This window comes from Chrysoperla carnea, chromosome 2 (genome assembly GCF_905475395.1).
Source record: "Chrysoperla carnea chromosome 2, inChrCarn1.1, whole genome shotgun sequence".
Classification (NCBI taxonomy): Eukaryota; Metazoa; Arthropoda; class Insecta; order Neuroptera; family Chrysopidae; genus Chrysoperla; species Chrysoperla carnea.
Genome location: NC_058338.1, coordinates 91,923,702 through 91,946,136, shown reverse-complemented (window position 1 = coordinate 91,946,136; position 22,435 = coordinate 91,923,702). Strand labels below are relative to the sequence as shown.

Genomic DNA, 22,435 nt, shown 5'->3' with positions numbered 1-22,435 from the left:
GAGGTATACTCAGCCTCTGAAAATAATTTGAGGAGCTGATAAATGAAATTATCAGTGGAAAGGTGGTAAAACACATTTATGGTATCACAATAAGCCCTATGGCTTAAGTGTGTCCTTCGCGGACAGCCAATATAACCTAACCTTACCTACCCATCGACCAATTAATTATAAAGCAAATGCAAATTTCTACTTTTTTTCAAACAGTTCACTGGAAAATAAACTTTGTTTGATTTATATATTCAATCTTCTTTAAAAACAAACGCTACATGTTTTCTAAAGGTATCAGGAGAGGCTCTTATTAAAAGAGAGAGGCTCTTTATGGAAAAAGGTTTTGAAGAAATAACCCTTTAAATATTACTCGCCTGTTTACTGGTCACTGTAACCTGATTATACACAAAATGAAAATCACAGCGAACAATTTCGAGGAAGAAATCGAAATGTAAAATCTGTATAAATTCCGAAAGCTTTTCTCTCAAATATATTATCAGTTGAAGTGTTGCCAAGAGATATCTTAACGTTTATCAAGACCATAGAACTCCTTAGAAAAGGAGATACAATAGATCAAATTGATCAAAGTACAAAAGCCGTTTCAGGATTACATCTATCATATTAATATAAATATATATTAGAGCTGAAATGACCGAGCGGTCTAAGGCGTTAGTCTTTGACCGTTGAACTATTTAGATTATCTCTTTTTTCTTTAACTTCTGATAACTTCCACAACTCAATTTTTTTAAATGATAAAGCATAAAATTTTAATAAAAAATACAAATTGGCAGTTATAAAAAGATTTTTGCATTTTCTCAAAATTCATGGCAACTTGAATCGATTGAAAAAGTTTAAGTATCCTAGAGAACTTAGATGTCGGTTTTTGGTGTCTGTTGCAGTTTTTTTGGTTTTAACTTCCAACCAGCTAACAAATATCGTGCGATAAGAAACATATTTCCAAAAAATCTAACCTTATAAAAAATCTGAACTAATTGTTTAAATTAAAACTATTAACTTAAATAACAGGAACTATACTCCATTGGGGTTAGTGTAAAACCCCCCATTGTGTCGTTTTATTGGCCAATATCAAGTGTTTGTTAATTGAAAAACTTTTTGTGTTAAATATATAATATTTATTATTGAATAATTAATATATTTATACATTACACACTAAATGTAATTTCCCGGAAGCTGTTAATGAGGAGATCTACAAAATAATATATTTATTTAAATTTTATAATAAAATATAATATATGTATATAATCTGATCTGCATACTATATAGGTATATATTTATACCTATACTATGGTTTTGATCTAAGGTACAACAAGTGGGTCACTGATTTTATTATTAATTCGTTACCATGAAGTTTGATTATAATAACTTTTGTGGCTAGATAATAATAATTAATTTACTTAGTTATTAAAGATTATAATATTTTATTAATAAGTATGTTTGTATATACTTATTATGGAGAAAATTGTTGATAATAATATGTGTTAGTAGTGTATATATGTATATAATAATGGAATCTAAATTTAAAGATTTGAATTCAGAGATGACTCTTTGTTTTAAATACATCACTTTTGTCGTTTCAAATGTTTCTTCTCCGTTTTAAATATAAGACTTACCTAGCTAAATGCTTGATATATCGGACAATATATTTTATTCTACCTGATATATCTTTTTTTTTCTTTCTTTTTTTTTTTCGGGAGAGGAAATACATTATGCACTGAGTGTCGGACCCTCCCCGACTAAAACCTCCTCTCTAAAAACTTCTCCACTCTTGGAACCGCGTGAGCATTACTTCAGGAGTGGAGTGCCTTTTGACTTATATCTTTTCCTAAGGCCATCCAATCTCCTTTCTTCTCTCTTGCACGATATTACGCGCCAGCGTAGCAATTATCGACCAGTTTTCGTCACTTCCAAGCATAAAATCTACACAGTCGTCAGGGGTTAGACTCCACTTTTTGCAGTGAAAGAAGACATGATGCGCATCTTCCACAACAGTAAAAGCACAACAAAGATCACTGTCCTTCAGGTGGAACCGTTTAGCATAGCTATTAAACCACCCATCCCGCTAAGAAGTTGACTGAGATAGTAGTCAACTTCTCCATATTTACGACCCAACCACTTGTATAAATCAGGTATAAGCCTTCTGGTCCAAGTGCTTTTATCGGTATCTTTTGTCCACCTTTTTTGCTACTCGGCGAGATCCTCATTTACTCTCACATCACCGATACCTCAAGTGTGTCGATATTTCTGACACCTAGTATCTATCTGAATATCGATAGGTAAGATTCCTGCCAGCACCAGTGCCGTGTTTGTAGACATTGTTCGAAAACCACAACAGATTTTCAAGGCAATTCTGCATTGAACCCCTGCAAGTAGTTTTCTGTATTTGTTCCATTTGAGAGCTCGACTCCATATGGGTGTAGCATACAGCATGATTGAGTGGGCGACATTCGCCAAGGTCCTTCGGTTGCTCGATCTCGGACCACCAATGTTTGGCATGATCTATCTCATATCTGATATCTAATATATATATATATATATATATATATATATATATATATATATATATATATATATATATATATATATATATATATAGAAACCCTGTCTTCACGTACTAACATTAGCATTATATATATATATATATAATGCTAATGTTAGTACGTGAAGACAGGGTTTCTCTATGACCACCAACTTAATCAACTTTCTGTTGGGGTGGTTGTGGGTGGTAAAAATGTGAAAAATATATATCGGTCCTTTTCTTACTCATGTGAACTTTCGGAAATTTTCAGAACAAATTTATGGAATGATCTAGAAAGTTCCAAAATGTGTGTAACGGTCAAAATCGGTTCGAAATTTTCTAGAAAATTCTAGAAAGTTCTAGAATTGATCTAGAAAGTTTGGTTAAATCGACAACTATAATCATGATCAACTTTAAACTGACCATCGAGGGCTGTTAGCGCCATCTCTCGACGACCAGTAGAACTATCAAGCTAGAACCGGACACGAACTTTCTGGGCCTTCTTCCGAAATTTAAATCTTTTCATTTCAACCAAGTTTAGTGTTTTTTCAAGAGTTTTATTGTTAAAAGTAAGTACTTTAAAAAAATTCTGTCTGAATATAACTTTTATTAAATTAAACGATTTTCTAACAAGAAAAAGGACAATATAAGCTAATAGAATAGAATAAAACCCTTCTCTCGAACATTCTCTTAACCAGATGCTTCTAGAACAACCTCAGGGTATTAAAGGAAGCTCTCTCGTCGACTTGAGTCAGTCTTTCTTGAGAAAACACAGAGTTTGGATCTAAAAAGAAACCAAAGCGAGAATAAATGTACTCGAGAGTAAATGTAAAAGTTGATATACTCTATACACCGTATGTTTAATGGTCGAATAAGTCTCTCAATACCTAAGATAGACATCTATAATATTTACGTGGATCCTTAAATATTATTTATAGCATTAAACATGCGATATATTTTAACCCGAGCAACGCCTTGTTTGGCTGCTAGTATATTATAATCGTGAAAGTTTGGATGAATGGATGTTTGTTACTCCACCACGCCAGAACGGCTGAACGGATCTGGATGAAATTTGGCACCGAGATGTATTATAGCCTGGAATAGCATATAAGATTTGAATCCCGGTAAAATGTATTGTTCCCGTGGGATAGATTTGTTTTAATTTTTCATAGAGGATAGATGGATATGATTTTTTGCAGTGGTAGTTTAAATGCACGCTTCCGGGGCATTTGAACCGTGGAATCGTTTAACCGGAGTAACCATGTTTTTCAATGGGTTTTGTAAAAGATTTTTGGTGCGTTTTTCTCAAAAAGGCTTGATTAATTTATACAGTAATATGTCTATTTGTTACTCCTTCACGCAAAAACTACGGAATGGATTTGAATGAAACTTTACAATAATATAGCTTATACATCAGAACAACACATAGGCTATAATATATAAAGATACAACCAGTTACTCGTACGATAAAAATAATTATCAAGTTAGTGCGACGGTGTGTAGGGTATTAAATATATTGGTATTTGTTTTTAAAGATATAAATGATAAAGTAAGGTTGTTTGTTTATTTGTGACGCCTTCTCGAAAAAACTACTGAATGGATTTTATTGAAACTCTACAGTAATGTAGCTCATATATCAGAGTAACACATGAGCTATATATATATATATATATATATATATATATATATATATATATATATATATATATAGTCCGATATTTTACTGCACCATATTTGAGAAAAATTTTGAACCATAAATTAAAGTTTTCTGTAAAAATGGTAAACTTTAAAATGTAAAAATGATAGAAATATAATTTATGACCATCTGTTCTGATACACTCACTAAGTTATGGCTATTTTACAATTGAAAAATATTGAAAACTGTACACACATATTTTACCTGTGTAAAAAAATCCCTACTCCTATTTCTATTCTTGTGGAACGGGAATAAGTTAGAGTAAAGGCGGTGAAAGCTATAACGTGGTGGTCTTTACCAGTTTTTACTTTTAAACCCAGCGAAGCAAGCGGGTATCAAGCTAGTTAAATATAAAAACTTAATACGAATTTACGAGTAAATGAACTGTAACCAAACGCAATCTTCACTTTCATTACTACCTATCGATGAATCGATCAATGATCTTTCTACATTATTAAACCCTCATATTTACAATTTTATTGTTTGATTAATTTCTGTATGTATTTAAAATAAAAAACTTTCTTTTTATTTATTATCTACTAAATTTTTGATAATTTTTTTTTTTTTTATAAATATTTTAACTTATTTACGGATTGAGAATATTTGCATAAATTTGTGGTTTATAAACATTTTTATTATAACACAATTAATTGATTGATTGATTTTTTTATACTCAGTTATTTTTGTGTTATATCATAAAGATATTCTTTATTAGTTTCATTAAAATATTACCTGAACAAGGTCTATTTTAAAAGTTTGATCTATTTTTTGACTAAATATTTTTGATGATATTTTCAGTATTTTCTATTTAAAATTATAGATTTTGCCTGCCATTCTCGAATGAATTGAAATAATGAACGATTGAAATGAAATACTAACAAGTGAAAACAAACAATTGACTGAGTTAATTGTTGAAATACCATGTATAGGCAGTGTTGATAACTCTGTCACATTTCACATACATACATATCTGACATATTTAACTGATATTCTCATATAATGCGCAAGTGTTGATGCGCAGTCGTTTGTTTTTTTGACGTCACGTAAATAACAAAAGATACTCACTTTGATATTAATACATCCTATAAAATTTGTACCTAATTAACGCCCTCGTGGGTAAACAGTGATGTTTACAAAAAAATGTTTCAAACAAAAGTTGTTTATTTTTTTGTAAGGAACATTTTTTACATTTAAACTTTTATTCTATCTCTAACGGTTTACAAGATGGGTACTACGGACCCATGACCCAATTGACCCATGTTGCTCATTTACGAACTTGACCTCACTTTTTACGTCCTAAACACGCTGTAAAAATTTCAGCTTGATATCTCTTTTCGTTTTTGAGTAATCGTGACCACAGACGGACGGACGGCCGGACAGCCGGACAGCCGGACGGACGGACAACCGGAAATGGATTAATTAGGTGATTTTATGAACACCTATACCAATTTTTTTTTTGTAGCATCAATATTTTTAGGCGTTACAAACTTGGTACTAAACTTATAATACTATGTATATTTCATATATACATGGTATAAAAAGTAGTAATATCTATTAATAATAATATTAATCAAAAAACTAATGTCTATTAATATTAATGAATGCATATTATGTACTCAAAATAAATCATTAATACTGATTATGCATTCAATCAAGCTGTTTTATTGCTGGCGTCGAGATTATTATCTTTAATTTTATATAAAGATAGACAAAGAATATATTAAAGTTTCATGGCTATGTGCCTAATCTTTTCTTATTCTAGGTTAAATAGTTTTTCTTCTCTTTAAACCTTTTTTAGAGCTAATGTTTCAAATATTACCCAATACAAATTGTGCTCAGTATGTGAGAAGAATATCTTTTACGGAGTGCAGTCCATGTTTCCGGAGATATAGACAAAGACGGTTTTCCCTAAAATTCAGGCACTTCCTCCTTCTTTTTATGTAAGGATTTTGTGCATTTACATTTAGTACGTGATATTTTTTATTATGGACAAGAGTATCGACCTTCTATATTACCTTTAGTATTAACTAAATGGCCAAGGAAGTTGCTTTAAAGCTGCATTCAAAGTAGGGAACAGTATATTGAACTGTCTCGTTGCAGCAGAGCTGATAAGTATTTAGGATTAAAAACCGATCCGAATTATGTAAATTTTTTGATATTTGCTTTTTAAAAAACTTTATGGTAATAAAACTAAAAGGTAGAAAATAAGTTTGTACCACTTTTATAATAAGGCTCTATTGAAAATTGTGAGATACTTACAAGCAGAGACGGATTAGATGTCGGCAGTGCCCTAGGCGAGCATCTTATTGGCGCCCCTCTAGCACCCATATATTATAAATTTTAACTAGCATTTATTTAATAACTAGCTTCTTTGTTTAAAAACTTCTAGACTCTTCCCTAGCTTGCTTGTTAAGGTTTTATTTACAGTCTTATTCAGGTTTCTCGACATTAGATCTGCAGTGCAATCGATAAAATTCGCAGATGTATGACTGAAGTGAGGCGTTTTATATTAAAAAGTTGGTTTGTTTGACTTAAGGATGTTCCAGCATGGTATTTGCAGTTTCTATGTTAAAGCAATGGTACAATTTTTTTTTCGACAGAATTTAACGAAAAATTAAATTTAAGAATTTAATAATGCTTACTATTAATTCCCAAAGTTTCAGAAATTTTGACCGTTTAAAATGGGAAATAATTATGCCAACGTCCCAATTTCGATCAATTTACGTCAAAATTAATATCTCGAAAGTGAAAATTAATTTCTAAATTTTTTTTTTAGAATTTTATTGTATAAACATTTTTTTCTACTTTTTCTTCAATATATAATAATATCATAAAAAATAGTTGGAGAGACCGGACATTTTACATGCTTTAAATGGGACATGACCCTCAAAATCGCGAACTTTGTCTTTAAATATCTCGCGATCTAAACGGTCAAAAATTATGAAATTTTAGGAATTCATAAATAAAGCTATTATAAACCCGAGAAAAAAAATTCGGCCAAATCTGTCGAAAAGTGATTTCATGCTGGTACTACCTTAATAAGCTGTTGGAAGACTATTAGGAATTTAAGAAATATGTATCTAGTTGAGTTAGAAACTGATGGCGGATAAAATTAATAAAAATTTTAATTCTCAGAAGTTTTAGAATATAATAATTATACCATGTAAATGCAAGGTATACTAAGTTTAGTCCCAAGTTTGTAACGCTTAAAAATATTAATGCTACCAATAAAATATTATATATGGTACAGGTGTTCATAAAATCACCTAAATAGGCCAGTTTCGGTTGTACGTCTGTCTGTCGACACGATAAGAGATATCAAGCTGAGTGGTCAGGACCTATAAAGTGCGGTCGAGTTCGTAAATGAGCAACATAGATCAATTGTGTCTTGGGTCCATGGTAAACATCTGGTAAACCGTTAGAAATAGAAGAAAAAATTAAATATAAAAAATGTTCTTTATAAAAAAATAAACAACTTTTGTTTGAAACATTTTTTCGTAGACACCACTTGTTTACCCGTGAGGGCTTAAATTAGGCTAGAAACATTATATAGTATGCATACAGATACCTATTGTATATGTTTTAAATGTGCACATACATATATTATGTATGTGTTTGTTTGTTTATTATTATATCCACTGAGGAAGTGAGAGGAAAGACATTCTTTTTATTTTGTGTCTAAGAGTGGCTATCTTTCTTTATCTACATGACGTTAAAAAACAAACGATTTCGTTACCAATACTGTCTATACATAGTATTTCAACAGTTAACTCATGCAATTGTTTATTTTCACTTGCTTTTCATATTGTTTTATTGTTTCACATCGATAGTTTTCTAAATTTATGAATTTCATTTATATTACAATAACAAATTGATACAGCAAGTAAATTTTTTATGACAACTTGTATCTTTAAATCATTCTCTACTTATATGTAATAGGTAATTATAATAATTAGTATACTACCTAACTCAGAGATAGTTTTTAATTTTTCGCAGTTAATTTAAATAGGATGTAATAAATTGAAAATGTAATGTAATTAGTTATAAATTTACTTCATTTTAAATAAAAATATATTACATATACCATAAGTATACCAATACCTATATCAAATTAAAGCTATCGTATTTACAATAAGTTTATTTACTTAGTTATTAATAGTGACTCTGGAAGTGTTAATTAGTATGCTTGCCACACTAATATTTAAATTTATATTACAATTTTATACAGAGTGTTCCATGACTTGATGAGCATAGTTTATGATCGAATTATTTGGACAACTTTAAGTCGAAAGTGCCTTCTTGTTCGAAAGTGTCCAAAAATCAATAGTTAAGGAGCTATGGGAATTATTATGTAACCAAAGATAATAGTCAAGAGGTGTAAACTTAATAGTAAATCAATCTCGTATGTAGACCATGTAATAGGCGGCACGTTGACTAAATCTTTGTTAAAATAAATTTCGATTTTTGCCCCAATTTCCTAAATCAGTTTTTTGTATTTTATAATTACCTATTTCGATTACCAAGTAGTCATCATCAGTAAGAATTAGCTAAGAGTATTAATTATTAATTAGCTCGCTGAAATATCAAAATCTAGCAGACCCAAATATTGGTTTAGAAAAAAGTTTATATTGAATCAATTTCGAGTCGAGTTTGACGCTGACATGAGGAGAAGCCTTATCAAGAATTAAGTTTAATCGAAAAATCATGAAAATAAAAGTCTCTATCAAAGTTTTCGTGGGTCGACAAGTGAATTATGGATTTTTCTTGCCAAGGATTGCTTGCACTTAATGAGCACTTAATTCTTATGCGAAAATTTAATTATAAAATTATTATTATACAATGATGGACTGCCAAGTTTCAAAAACCTAGCAGACCCGTAATTTTTTTTCAATTTTTCGAAAATTTTAAGTGCACCTTATTTTTGATTTGCGCACCTAAATAGCACCTAAAAAGCCCCTAATTTTGAGAAATATTTTGATTCATTTTTTCAACCTTGGCTAGCCAGATTTTGAGGGGTCCAATTACAATTTGACAGATACTGTGAATAGTATAAATTGTAGGTACACGAAAGTATCATTGCGCAGTCCGCCACCAAATTAGCAAAGAGCAACATTCATAATAAGAGTAATCACGACTAGCTAATTCTTACTGTTGATGACTACTAGGTAGTCGAAATACGTATTTATAAAATACAAAAAAACTGATATAGGAAATTGGAGCAAAAATCGAAATTGTTTTCGAAATATCCTGGAGTTCTCATTTATTATCTTCGATAATATGTATTTATAATAAATCTTTTTTATCACTTCAGGTTTAGAATTACCACTTAACGGGCTGAAAATCGAAGTTGGTTTTTGAAAATCTTTAGAAGTTGGTACGCAAAATATAAATATTTAAAATTCTTAATTAAACAAAGAGGAAGATATAGGTTAGTGACGTCATTGTCCTATATCACCATAGAGATACATATAAAATACATATAAAACTTTGTATTGCTAAAAAGAGATGGGCAACAATCTTTGAATGCTTATACCTACTTTTTAATCAGTTTTAATTATCTTTTGCCATAATGTTATTATGGTGACATTTTAATGTTTATGTTTGTGTTTTTTTATTTTTTAAGTTGTAATTTTCAGATTAATTTAGTGGCTACGTTTACGAATCAAGAATATACCGATATGCATTTTATTGACGGATATTGTGACGGAAATGCAAGATTTTCAGTGTGGGAATATCAGCGGCGGTTTCTTGATCGAATAATCCCAACTGTTCTTAAATGTTCATCGTTATTTGGCCGATAATGCTACTTTCTAAAGCTAATGCATAACGTCCTGTACAACAAGAAATTTCCAGCGAAGAAGTTATTCTAAATATGACAGTTTCATAACTCCTTACCTTTTGTTTTGGAAAAAAGTACATATAGTACAAGATCCGAATTAGGGTCGACCTTCACCCATGTTTACCGAATGAAAGTTATTTTTTATGAAATGTAAAATATTAACAAATATTCCTGTAACGGGTTGCCTTAAAAAATATGGTCCAGACCATTTTTAATATAAATATCAAAACTTGGAAAGCTTGTAAACATTATTTTTGACCAATATTTTGTGGCCAATCATATGCCACCGTAATTGTAACAAAATTATCTTTATTTAGATATGCGAGTCAATGAATTAACAGATGCACGTAATTACTATTTTCAACTTGTATAAATGCGATAATAGTGAACGAAAAAAGGCAAACAACATAGCTGCTGCATATTCTTTATGGCTTTTACTTTCGAGTAGATCAAAATTCGTAAGATATGCAAGTCAGTGAAAAATTTCTAAAAATTTTACTCTTGATATTTTCACTAAAAGTAGTCTGGACCACATTTTTATAGGCAACCCATTGCAGGGATATTTGTTAACATTTTATATTTCATAAAAAATAACTTTCATCCGGTAAACAGATGGGTGAAGGTCGATCCTAATTGGGATCTTAGACTAATAAGACACTTTCGACTTAAAATTGTTTAAGAAATAAGTTATTAAGCTCTGTCCATCGAGTCATGGGATACCCTGTATACTTATTATATTATATACTTAGGTATATATGTTTTGAATATATCAATTTGCCAAGTAATTAACTAAATTTTTATTTTTATTTTATGTAAATACTGCAGAAACTCTCGCTTTTATTAGATTTATAGATTTATAGAGCAAGTGCTAAATATGATGAACTTGTTATATTTGAATTCCGTAAATTTTCTAGATGTGATTTCTCAAGAAAAGTAATTTTTAAATTATAGCAGTATCGATAATCGAAACACTAGATTATAGGTAGCGTTCGGTAGTCAATAAACTTTTCGTTCGCCCAAAATTAACACACTCAAAAATGCTATTGTTTGTTTGTATATACATCTAATTTGATTCATTGTTCTGATTCTAAAAATACAAAAGCATCACAATAACACGTGTTTAATGCTGCGTATATACATTCTCGTTTAAATACATACATTCCAACGTTGTTATTCGAAATGTTTTATTTTATTAATAACTAGCTGTGAGCTATCTGCTTTGCTGGGCAACATCCCCACTTTCTCACTTTCACACTTTGTTCCCATACCCCTTGCGTTGGAGTTAGTGTTTTGTAATGTACACGCCATGTTCTTTTATTTGATAACCCACTTGGGTATATTTGAAAATATTCGATTATTCATCCCCACTTTCTCGATCCCCCTATCCTGAAGGTTAAAAATGGATAAACCAATCTTTGATCTAGTTGTATATCTTGCCAATATATGAGCTTAATCGATGCAGAACTTTTTAAGTTTTTGAAGCACATCCCTTTCAACACCTATTTCAACCCTTTACTCTACAATAGTATGCACGTATTGTACATAAAAACCTTCGTCTTAAATCGTTTTATCTAGCGTAGTTTTAAAAATCTAAGCCTACATAAGGACTTGGGACAGACAGGTGGATTGAAGCGACTTTGTTTTATACCATGGTAAAACTATAGAAGGTATGCTCTTTTGCAGGTAAGAGTAGGATGGGGACATTCTCTCACTCTCTTGCACGGTATCCAGTCACCGCCATATTGCTTATTTATTATATATAGTGTAGGCGCTGAGTACGTTTTGTATACATTTACAGGTCCTACTGAATTAGGAGTATATTGTATTGACGAACTTTGATCCGCCGAATTCGAATTTTCAGGTTGCTCATAACTCAAAATGGGGGGCCATTTGTTATAAACAAATAAATTGTTCATACGGCCATAGCTCCTGCGTTATTGAAAATTTAGTATTAAAATTCTGTACAATTTTTTTCTACATGAAAAAGCAAATATTTATTTTTTTTTATTCGTCTTGATAGGACCAATAGAACCGAAGATATGATTAAAATTGTAAACAAAAATGATATTGCGTAAGGTCGGCGGGAATTGCTTGCTTTGAAACGGCCGCAGATTGGCCAATTAATAATATTTTTGTAATTTAAGGTACTCATTTTAAAAGTATGAAAAAACCCCACATAATTATATATGAGAAAATTACAAATTTGTTCTAGTGCTACACTATTCCGTTCGAGCTGTCAAATTGGTCAATGTTTTGTTTACATATTATTGTCGAGATGTCTCATAAAAAATAGAAAAAATTTGAGGTGGAAAAAGTTCATTAATCATTAATTATTCATTCATAGTAAAGAACTATTTTTCACATAAACGTATTTACGTTTTTTACAACATTTGAATCAGGAAGCGGGAAAAAGTTGAAAAGGCGTCGACTGGATACATGCGCAAACTGAACCAAAACTCGTCCTACATCGAGCACACCTTGTCTATAGTTCTACCAAGGTTTTATCTTATGTATTGATGGATTTTTCCGTACAATCCTAGTAATCGGAGTGTCCAAATCCAATGATTGGGACACTCCTGGTTTTTATGGAGTCCCGCTTATCGAGATTCTATAGAACTTAAAAGCTAAAAGAACGCTTGAAAGTGTCCCTAGATCTTATTATCTAAGTAATAAATATTATTTTGAAAATCCTATTGTCAGTAGTGATATTAATAGTTTTTAAGGATGTATGAGCATGGTAGTGGGGGCACAAATTTAAAAATAGATATTTTCAATTTTGATGATAAATTTATATTATTACTTGACGATATAAGACGAAAAGTTAGAATAAAATTTTTCGATATCTGGCTAAATTTTCAAAATATCGAAAATTGAAAATTTTGTTTAATTATTTAGCTTACGATATTTCGAAAACCAAGACACATATCGAAAAATTTTATTCTTATTTTTCGTCTACATTCATGAAGTTATAACAAAATTCATCATCAAAGTTGAAAATAAGATAAAAATAATTTCAACCCTTAATCTACCCTGCTCTTACATCCCTTATATGGACGGTGACACTTAGTTTTTTTCTTTTCTAATTCATTGCTAATATGTTTACTTTCTATTAAAAAGTTTTTTTTAAATTTGTTTTCATTCATTCCAAATGAAAATTATCAAAAACTTCCAAAATATGTCGTTTTTTGAGATTCCTCCATAAGAGCCAATGTATTTTATATCGATTTTTAATGACTTTTTTCTTAAAAATTTGCACGGTTACCTAAACTGTACTGAACGGTTGTGAAATTTTAACCACATATTCTTTGAGTAAAAGACTACCTACAAACAAATTTTGAGCCTTTAAATCAAACATTGTTGTCATGCTCAGACATCCTTAATAAAAGTTGAGACTATAAAAAATTATTAAGGAATATTTCTTGTAGAATTTTTAAAAATTCAAGAAAAATTAGAACAATTTTTGCTTTTATGAATAGTTTCTGTTTTTCTAGTTAAACAGAAAAAATCGTAAACTAAACATAAATATATTAATTAGTTTAATTAAATCCCATGATTATTTTAAATTAAAAACGTGTGTTTTCTTAAAAACGAAATTAAACAAATAAAATATAATTTTAGAAATTTTATATTTCAAAATATATTGAATGTTTGTTTTCATTTAGATAACTTTTTTTATTTTTTGTTTATAATAAAAAACTGTTTTTATTTATTTATACACTTATATAGAGAAATACCATCAGAAATGTATGTAGTAAACTTAGACCACTGAAATTCCTTACTTTTTCCATGCAAACTTAAGGCGATTCGGTATCGAAAGGAAATTTTATGTGCCAATTAATGAGTATTTAATACGCCTTCTTTATAAATTTCTAGTCGATTCTCTGTACGATTTACGATTTAATTATTAGAAACAGTCCTTTTTACATGGTGATAGTATATGAAGAAGTCGTTATAAATGTGTTGGTTTTTGAGAATGTTTTAGTGCTTTTAAAAATGTTTTACCATTTATGTAAAAAATCAATATTCCTCAAGTTTTAAGCTTTAAAATCATACCCAAATTAAGAACTGCGTGCATAAAAATGAAAAACTTTTTTTGGTAAAAACACTGACTTTGATAGTTAATTTCACCTAAACCTTACAGAGAATCGATTTGAATTTTTCACAAAAGACCTGTTCTTTTTGATAAAAACAGGTGGCAGAAAGTGGAATTTAAATGATTAGGCTAGACAAGTAGTTAAACGTTATCGATCTAAGTCATTTGCCTAGATGTATGATTGAATGGCTGAATATTGTTCAGGCCGCTAGTTGAACGGCGCCGCTTAGTACAAAAGTTAAGCTGTTAATTAAATAAATTAAATAGTTTGTTTGTTGAGAAAAAATTTTGTTGACGAACGGTTAAGGATGGAAAATGTTAAATGTTAGTTAAATTATCTATCTAACAAGTGAAAACAAACAATTGACTGAGTTAATTGTTGAAATACCATGCATATTTAGTGTTGATTTCTTTATTACATAACACATACATACATGTGACATATACATAACTGATATTCAAGTAAAGTGCATCCTATAAAATTTTCGCCTAATTGGCCCCCTCACGGGTAAACAGTGATGTTTATGAAAAAATGTTTCAGCCAAAAGTGGTTTATTTTTTGATAAGGAACAGTTTTTACATTTAAACTTTTGTTCTATCTCTAACGGTTTACAAGATGGATCCAACGGACCCAAGACCCAATTGACCTATAATGCTCATTTACGAACTCGACCTCACTTTTTACGTCCTGAGAATGCTATAAAAATTTCAGCTCGATATCTTTTCGTTTCGTTTTTGAGTTACCGTGTCCACAGACGGACGGAAGGACGGACAACCGGAAATGGACTAATTAGGTGATTCTATGAAAACCTATAGCAAAATTTTGTGCGTAGCATCAATATTTTTAAGCGTTACAAACTTGGGACGAAACTTAGTATACCTTGCATATTACATATATGCATGGTATAAAAATGGCTAATGGATGACAGTCGTGTACATCTTAGTTTGAAAACGCAAGTCAGTGCTTTAGTTTTATATTATAAACATCAATGTATTTACATGTATAAATGATATAAAATTATTATAATTATTAGAAATGAAGTAAAAATAATAATTACCTTCTTAGTGAGATACATATAAGAACACTATATACAGTGCAACCTTATCATAACTTACGTCAATATAACGAATTCTTCGGTTTAACAGTAATTTTTCGTAATATCCTCGAATTGTCCATATATATCCTCTTTATAACAAATTTTCAACTGGAAAAAAAAGTGTAAATACCTCTTAATAACGAATTTTGTCAACTCAACTCTTTCTCAACTTTTTTTTAACGTTCTCACTAATATATGACCCTTAATCCTATAGTATGTGATTCATGGCGTGACAGATTCTGACACGTTTTTTTCGTAAAACAATCATTGTTGTTTGATAGAAAGTAATGTAATCACTGCTGCTGTTATCAGTCGCAGAAAAGTGAAACATCAAGAATTCTTTATAATTTTAGACCAACCTTACTTATTTACAGGGTGTCTACTTAAGTTGACTACATATGTAAAACTTTTTTAATTATAAGGTTTACGAAAGAAATTATTCTTTATAAAAATCTCTGCTTTCGAAAATATTAATATTCAGCTATTCACTTTTAACATCGAATATACAGGTGTACACAAATTGAGAAAGTTTGACTGAAATGTTAATGGTCGTTTAGAAATGTAGACCATTTTAACAGATAATAAGGGAAAAAGTTCAAGAAATCGTTCTCGAAATCTTCAGTTTGGTTTTGCATCCACGTATCCACCTTCTCGTTCCATACATGTAATTTTTCTTTTACAAAATTGTTTTAATATACTCCTAAAAATCTTGGGAGTGATTTCTCGAATCGTTTTCCTTGTTATCTGTGCAAAATGGTCTACATTTCTAAACGACCATTTGTGGACACCTTATACATTCGATGTCGAAAGTGAATAGTTGAATGTTAATATTTTCGAAAGCAGAGATTTTTATAAAACTTTTTTTCGTTGACCTTAAAATCAGGGTTCGAAAATATCCGATATTTATTATAAATATCAAAATACTGGATATTTTTGATATATATCCGATATATATCCGATATATATCCGATACATATCAAAACTTTGATATTTAAAAAATACTAAAATGTTTTAAAGGTTTTAATTACTTAGGCACTTCAAATCAGACAAATGAAATCAAAACATAAAATATTATTCTAGATCAGACAAAATCAATTAAAAATAATAAAATTTTTATAAATAAAAATCAACTTTAAAACAAAAAACAATTTTATAAATTGTTATCCGTTAATGGTCATACCTACACTTAGGCAACAAAACAATAAACATTACAAATAATAACTCTAGAGTATAATCAGTCTTTTAATTATCAAATCAGTCATTCGTAATAAACTGTTAATTATCAAATAAAAAATAAATAAATGTCGTTTCATAATTGTGCTTGGTTTGACTGCAAGGAAGATAAAGCTAGATCATCTTCCGATACGAATTTTTTCTGACACGACACGATTTGAGCTTAGTATTAGTAGGTTTTAACTCTACTCCAATGCCATCAAAATTTGGGAAGTAGAAATACGGTAACAAAAGCCAAAAATTACTAAATAATATTAAATTTTTTTAAATCATTTTTGTATTGATATATATCATAAAAATTCACGTGATATATATCGGATATATATCATGATATATATACATTGATATATATCCTCGAACCCTGCTTATAATAAAGTAGTTTTCCATATGTAGCCAACTTAAATAGACATCCCTTATATAACAAGCCTCAGCTTAACGAATTACTTGATATAACGAATATTTACTTGCTCTGTTCCGATTTGTTATATCGAGGTTGCACTGTATATATATGATACAGAATAGCTTCCTAGTATTAGAGGATATTGTTCATTAATATATCTTTAGTTAGATACCAGTAGTAATAGTTTGTTTAGCTAGTTTAGTAGTTTCGTTTAGTTATATTATTATATGATGATACAGTTTTCAACTTTCATTTTATTTATTTTTAAATACACTTCATAAATTAAAACATTTCTGTTGCTTGTTTGCTACTTTCATTATATTTACTTACTTACTTTATTTTATATACATACTTGTAGAATTGTGGACTATTATATATAGATAGATAATGGTTATAGAGAAGTCTATATATTATATTTGTATAGTAAGTATATTTATAGAGTGACTCTGTATAGGAGATATATCAATTGAAAATCAATCGAATTCGAAACATGACGGAATTATTCACATCAATTTTTAAGATTCGTATTATGAGACCAGAAACATTATTTGAACGCATCCATATTACCTACGAATGACCTTTTTCAGGCTAAATATCAGTCTCTTATCTACATGCTAAAAATTTTTATAAATTAATTTAAATAATTTAATTCCCAGTGTCATGAAAGGCTTGTTGAGTAAATTTCTTTTACCAGTTCAGGAGAAGAATTCTCACTGTACGGGCAGAAAAGTGAAGTTGGTTTTTGAAAATCTTTAGAAGTACGCAAAATATGAACGTTTAATTCCTAATTAAATAAATTGAGTCTGGTGCGACCCTCGAGGCCCACACGAAAAACTTCTCAATATAATATAAAGTTATAAAAAGATCTTGTTATGTTTTGCAGCTTATGTTGGAACGATCATTATCTCTATTCGCTCCGTGCGTGAGTTTCGTTTCCATGGTAACGATACACTACTTTAATTATAGAATTGTATGGATGCATATATAATTGTATGGATTGCATTTAAGACTTGCATTGAAAATTTAATATTATTGTCTCACAAATTTAAATAAATAATTATGATAATTTACATTTGAAAAATAATATTTGTTCAATTTGATTTCTTATTTTCACAATTTTTAATGCATTAAGTTTAATTAATTCGTGTTTTTCAATAATTTTAATTTGACATTTCTATTACATTAACATGTAAAGAATTGCAAATTAGTCATAACAGCCCCCTTTAACTCCAAAATTTTTCACTTAAAGCGCTGGCATCGATTTTATTGTCCCTACCATGACTACGCACACAACGAATAAATAAATGATGAGTTCCATCTACTTTTCAGATTCTGTTTATCGAGTTTTTTTCAGTTTTGTTATTACCATTAACAAACGGCTCAACTAATTCTGATGAAAACTATTTCTGTTTTTAAATACGCGATTACGCGTTGAATAAGACTAGTCACGTGCTAATGTCGTAATTGAAAAGCTTGATTCGGATATTAAGATCTTGAGACCGCGGAAACATGTAAAACTGGAGATTTTCAAAATCGGCTGCATTACATTAACTTCCTCTGGGAAGTTATCAAAGATGAAGATATAGGTTAGTTTAACTATACTGTTAAAAGGGAATGGGCAACAATCTTTGAATGCTTATAGTTTTTTCATCATTTAATTAATTTTAACTTCACTTTGAAATTTTGTAATAGTATCAAGTCTAGTTTTACATTTTTTTGCGTAATATGGTGAATTCGACATCAGAAAACTCCCATATTAGAAGCCCTAAGCCTTTAAAAATATATCAAGAAATATTCAAATGCTTGTAATGTTTTTGGTGTGTCTGCTATAAAGTATACGGTAAGAAATTTATTTTTGGCCATGACTATGTCAGTATCATTGTGAACGCCATACCGATTTGACCATTGAAAGGTAGTAACATTAGCAATAGTTATGCGTACGAATGCAGTTTGGGCCCAAACTGGTATGGTGATACCCTCAATGCTTCTAGTGGATAGCCCTATTCATAAAGTAATGTTACTTATGCTAACATAGGTACTATAGTATCTGTCCCTATACCATACCAGCATTGTAGTAAACGCCATACATTACTTACCTTATATCTCTGAGATGTCTGTGCGATGTACTGCTTCCTTCATAACAGACTTTAAAAATATAGATATTTTAAAAACTGGTCGATTGATTGTCAAAAAATTTTTATTTCAGTTTTAATATTATTTTGTAGCAATTAAGATCTAAAAAATTACGAAAATTCAGTTCATTCCACTATGAGACGACTATTTCCTAAAATATTGCTTATACTCGATCCGAGAAATCGTTTTTTTTGTATGGGATTTTGGGCGATATCTCAGAAATAACCCTCCCAATCGTCAAATAAACCCGATTTTTGAATTTTTTCGATCAAAATTAATTTTTATCTAAAAGTTCAATTGCGATAAAACTAACCACATTAGGTTATTTTTTGATACAAAAAATTGGATAGGTAGTTTTGAGAAATCGATGAATATCCTGTGTGGAGGTCGATTTCTGGGATCGATTTCAGCCGATATTTGGAAACTGTTGTTATGTCTACTCGTCAAATGAACTAAATTTTTATTTTTTTGGGTTCTTAAATACTGAAAAACCGATCCATAAACCGATATATGAATGTGTAATTTTTTCAAGTTGAAAAGCATAAAAATCGATTTCAAGGAAAAATCGAAAAATTTTTTGTTATGTTATTAGTTTTAAGGATATAACAAGGACAATAGCATCCAAAAAACACAAAAATTCAATCTATTTTTAAACAGTTTTCGAGATATAATCTGAAATTCAAAATTGTGAAAAAACAAGTGAAAACAAACAATTGACTGAGTTAATTGTTGAAATACCATGAATAGACAGTGTTGATGCGCAATCGTTTGTTTTTTTGACGTCACGTAAATAACAAAAGATATTCACTTTTAAATAGACACACACACAACTGATATTCCTATATTAATACATACTATAAAATTTGCACCTAATTGGAGCCCTCACGGGTAAACAGTGATGTTTACAAAAAAATGTTTCAAACAAAAGTTTTTTTATTTTTTTATAAGGAACATTTTTTACATTTAAACTTTTGTTCTATCTCTAACGGTTTACAAGATGGGTCCTCCGGACCCAAGACCCAATTGACCTTTGATGCTCATTTACGAGCTCGATATCTTTTTTCGTTTTTGAGTTATCGTGTCCACAGACGGACGAACGGACAACCGGAAATGGATTAAGAAGGTGATTCTATGAACACCTATACCAAAATTTTTTTCGTAGCATCAATATTTTTAAGCGTTACAAACTTGGGACGAAACTTAATATACTATGTATATTTCATATATACATACATGGTATAAAAACTACCAATTTTTCTGGAATTTTCTATCTTTTTTCTTTATCTTCTCTTAGTCTATAAGAATATGCGGAATATTCGAAAAGTTTCTGAAATATGACATTGTAAAATGTAAATGATCGTCAAATTGTAAAATTGTTCAAAATTAATAAACGTTATAAGCTCATTTTACCTTATAAAATATATAATATGAATATAATATTTGAAAAAAAATTTATTAATTAAAATGTATGTTCTTTATTTATTTTACAGACATTTAAATTCAAAGAAGAGATAATTGAAACAGATATCGTTGAATTATAATAAAAAATTGAAACTAACGACATGCGTAGAAGAAAGAAAAATATAGTGTAAATTAAATTACTTATGGTAAGTAAAAATTTTAAACTATATTAATAAATACATTTCTCTTATACTTAGTTAAATACTAATCAATAGATCTACAAAATATAAACACTAACTTAGGTGCTTATTAATTTTATTTATCGCACTACAAAAATATTACTATTTTATTATTATTCACGATTTTATATTGGTTTGAAATACTCTACACCACCTCCATATTTAAAAACAATCATACCAGTATGAAAATAGTGTACAAAATAGTATAAAATTCAAGAATAAATTTAAAAAATTTCAAATTAATGATAATATTTTGTTAAGGTGTTGTTAAAAAGTTTTGGTTTATATACACAGCAAGAGTTATAACATACTTGTCGTCAAATGAAGTGTTATTTTTAACTTTACAATACCACGCAACTATTTCTCATACAATCGTTTGAATACCATACGTGGTTTATAATTTTAAGTCACACCATTGTGTGAAATATCGATTCCAGGATCTTACTATCTTCAAGAATTTTATAAGTAATTTGAATTTGACGACAAATTCAAAAAGTATAACCCAAATTTAGTATAATTCCATACTTGGTTGATTAAAATTGGATATAATTTGGATGTGATAGAGCAAAATTCAATTATTTGGATTTTGATGATGTCATAAAGTTTAAAAAATCGATTATTTCCATAAAACACCTAAATTTTATCCGATCTGAATGAAATTTTATTTGAAACCCACTAATTTTAGGATAAAGTTTTCGTTTCTCGTGTTATTTTTTGGCTGACATTTTTGGGCGAAATATCGGTGTCTTGACCCCACTCTCTTCAAAACTTTGATAGGTAGGTTAATTTGACCACAAGTTCAAAAAGTTTGATCCAAATTTAGTTTAATTTCATACTTGGTTGAATAAAATTGGGTATAATTTGGATGTGATAGAGCAAAACTCAATTATTTGGATTTTGATGATGTCATAAAGTTTAAAAAATCGATTATTTTTATAATACATCCAAATTTTATCCGATTCTGAATGAAATTTGTTTTAAAACCCACTAATATTAAACTTTTCATTTTTGATGTTATTTTTTAGTTAACTAATTTTGTTAATATAGAAATATCTTTCTTCAATCGCCAATACTTTAACTATAGTCGTTTCTGTTTATCAATAAAATTGATTAACTTTGTGTAAGTCTATCCATCTCTTGTTAAAAAATGGATCAAATAAGTTTATCCCTTTATCGATGTAGGTGACTAATATTTATTTACTGTGGCAATTAAAACGATTTTAACATTTCTATCTCTTGGATTCTGTTTTCGATAAAAGCACTGAAACATGTACAAGATTTTATCATTTGTTGCAAGACATCTCATAGATTCTAAAAGGTTTTTTCTTTTACGTTTATAAATTATGAAAATTTTACAAGCTAACTTTTTGGATTTCATTATTCTCTGTTATGCATTAATTATCTTTCTTGTATATGGAGGAAAAATTTTATTTCTTAATCTATTTTGAACTCAACCAAGTGAAACTAGAAATTGGCCAAACCAATTATTTGAATACCCGATGGATAGTTTCATAATGGTTAACGGAAATCAAAATTCTCAATCTCTAATTTTCACAACCTTCAGTTTGTTTTTATGCGCATATATGAAGTACGTAGTTTCAAAACAACACGCAACTGCCTGAAAGATAAACACATAATGTGCAGCCTAATCTACAGAAAGTAATTTTTCTTTTCGATATGGTGTATATCGTATTTTCGATGTAAAAAATTAAAACGTAATACTCAAATAATTAGTCCATATTAATGAGAATTGAAAAAAATACACTCAAACCAGGACTCG

The 22,435-nt window shown here is 29.5% G+C and overlaps 1 protein-coding gene across 1 annotated transcript in view; it reads left to right on the top strand.

Moving 5' to 3' along the window:
• Window positions 1-20,505: 20,505 nt before the first annotated feature.
• Window positions 20,506-22,435, top strand: part of LOC123291901 (dual oxidase maturation factor 1-like) — a 198,513-nt gene continuing 196,583 nt past the window's right edge. Inside the window, exon 1 of the mRNA XM_044872356.1 lies at window positions 20,506-20,622. The gene's annotated coding sequence lies outside the window, so the exon portion shown is untranslated. The remainder of the gene's footprint in view (window positions 20,623-22,435) is intronic.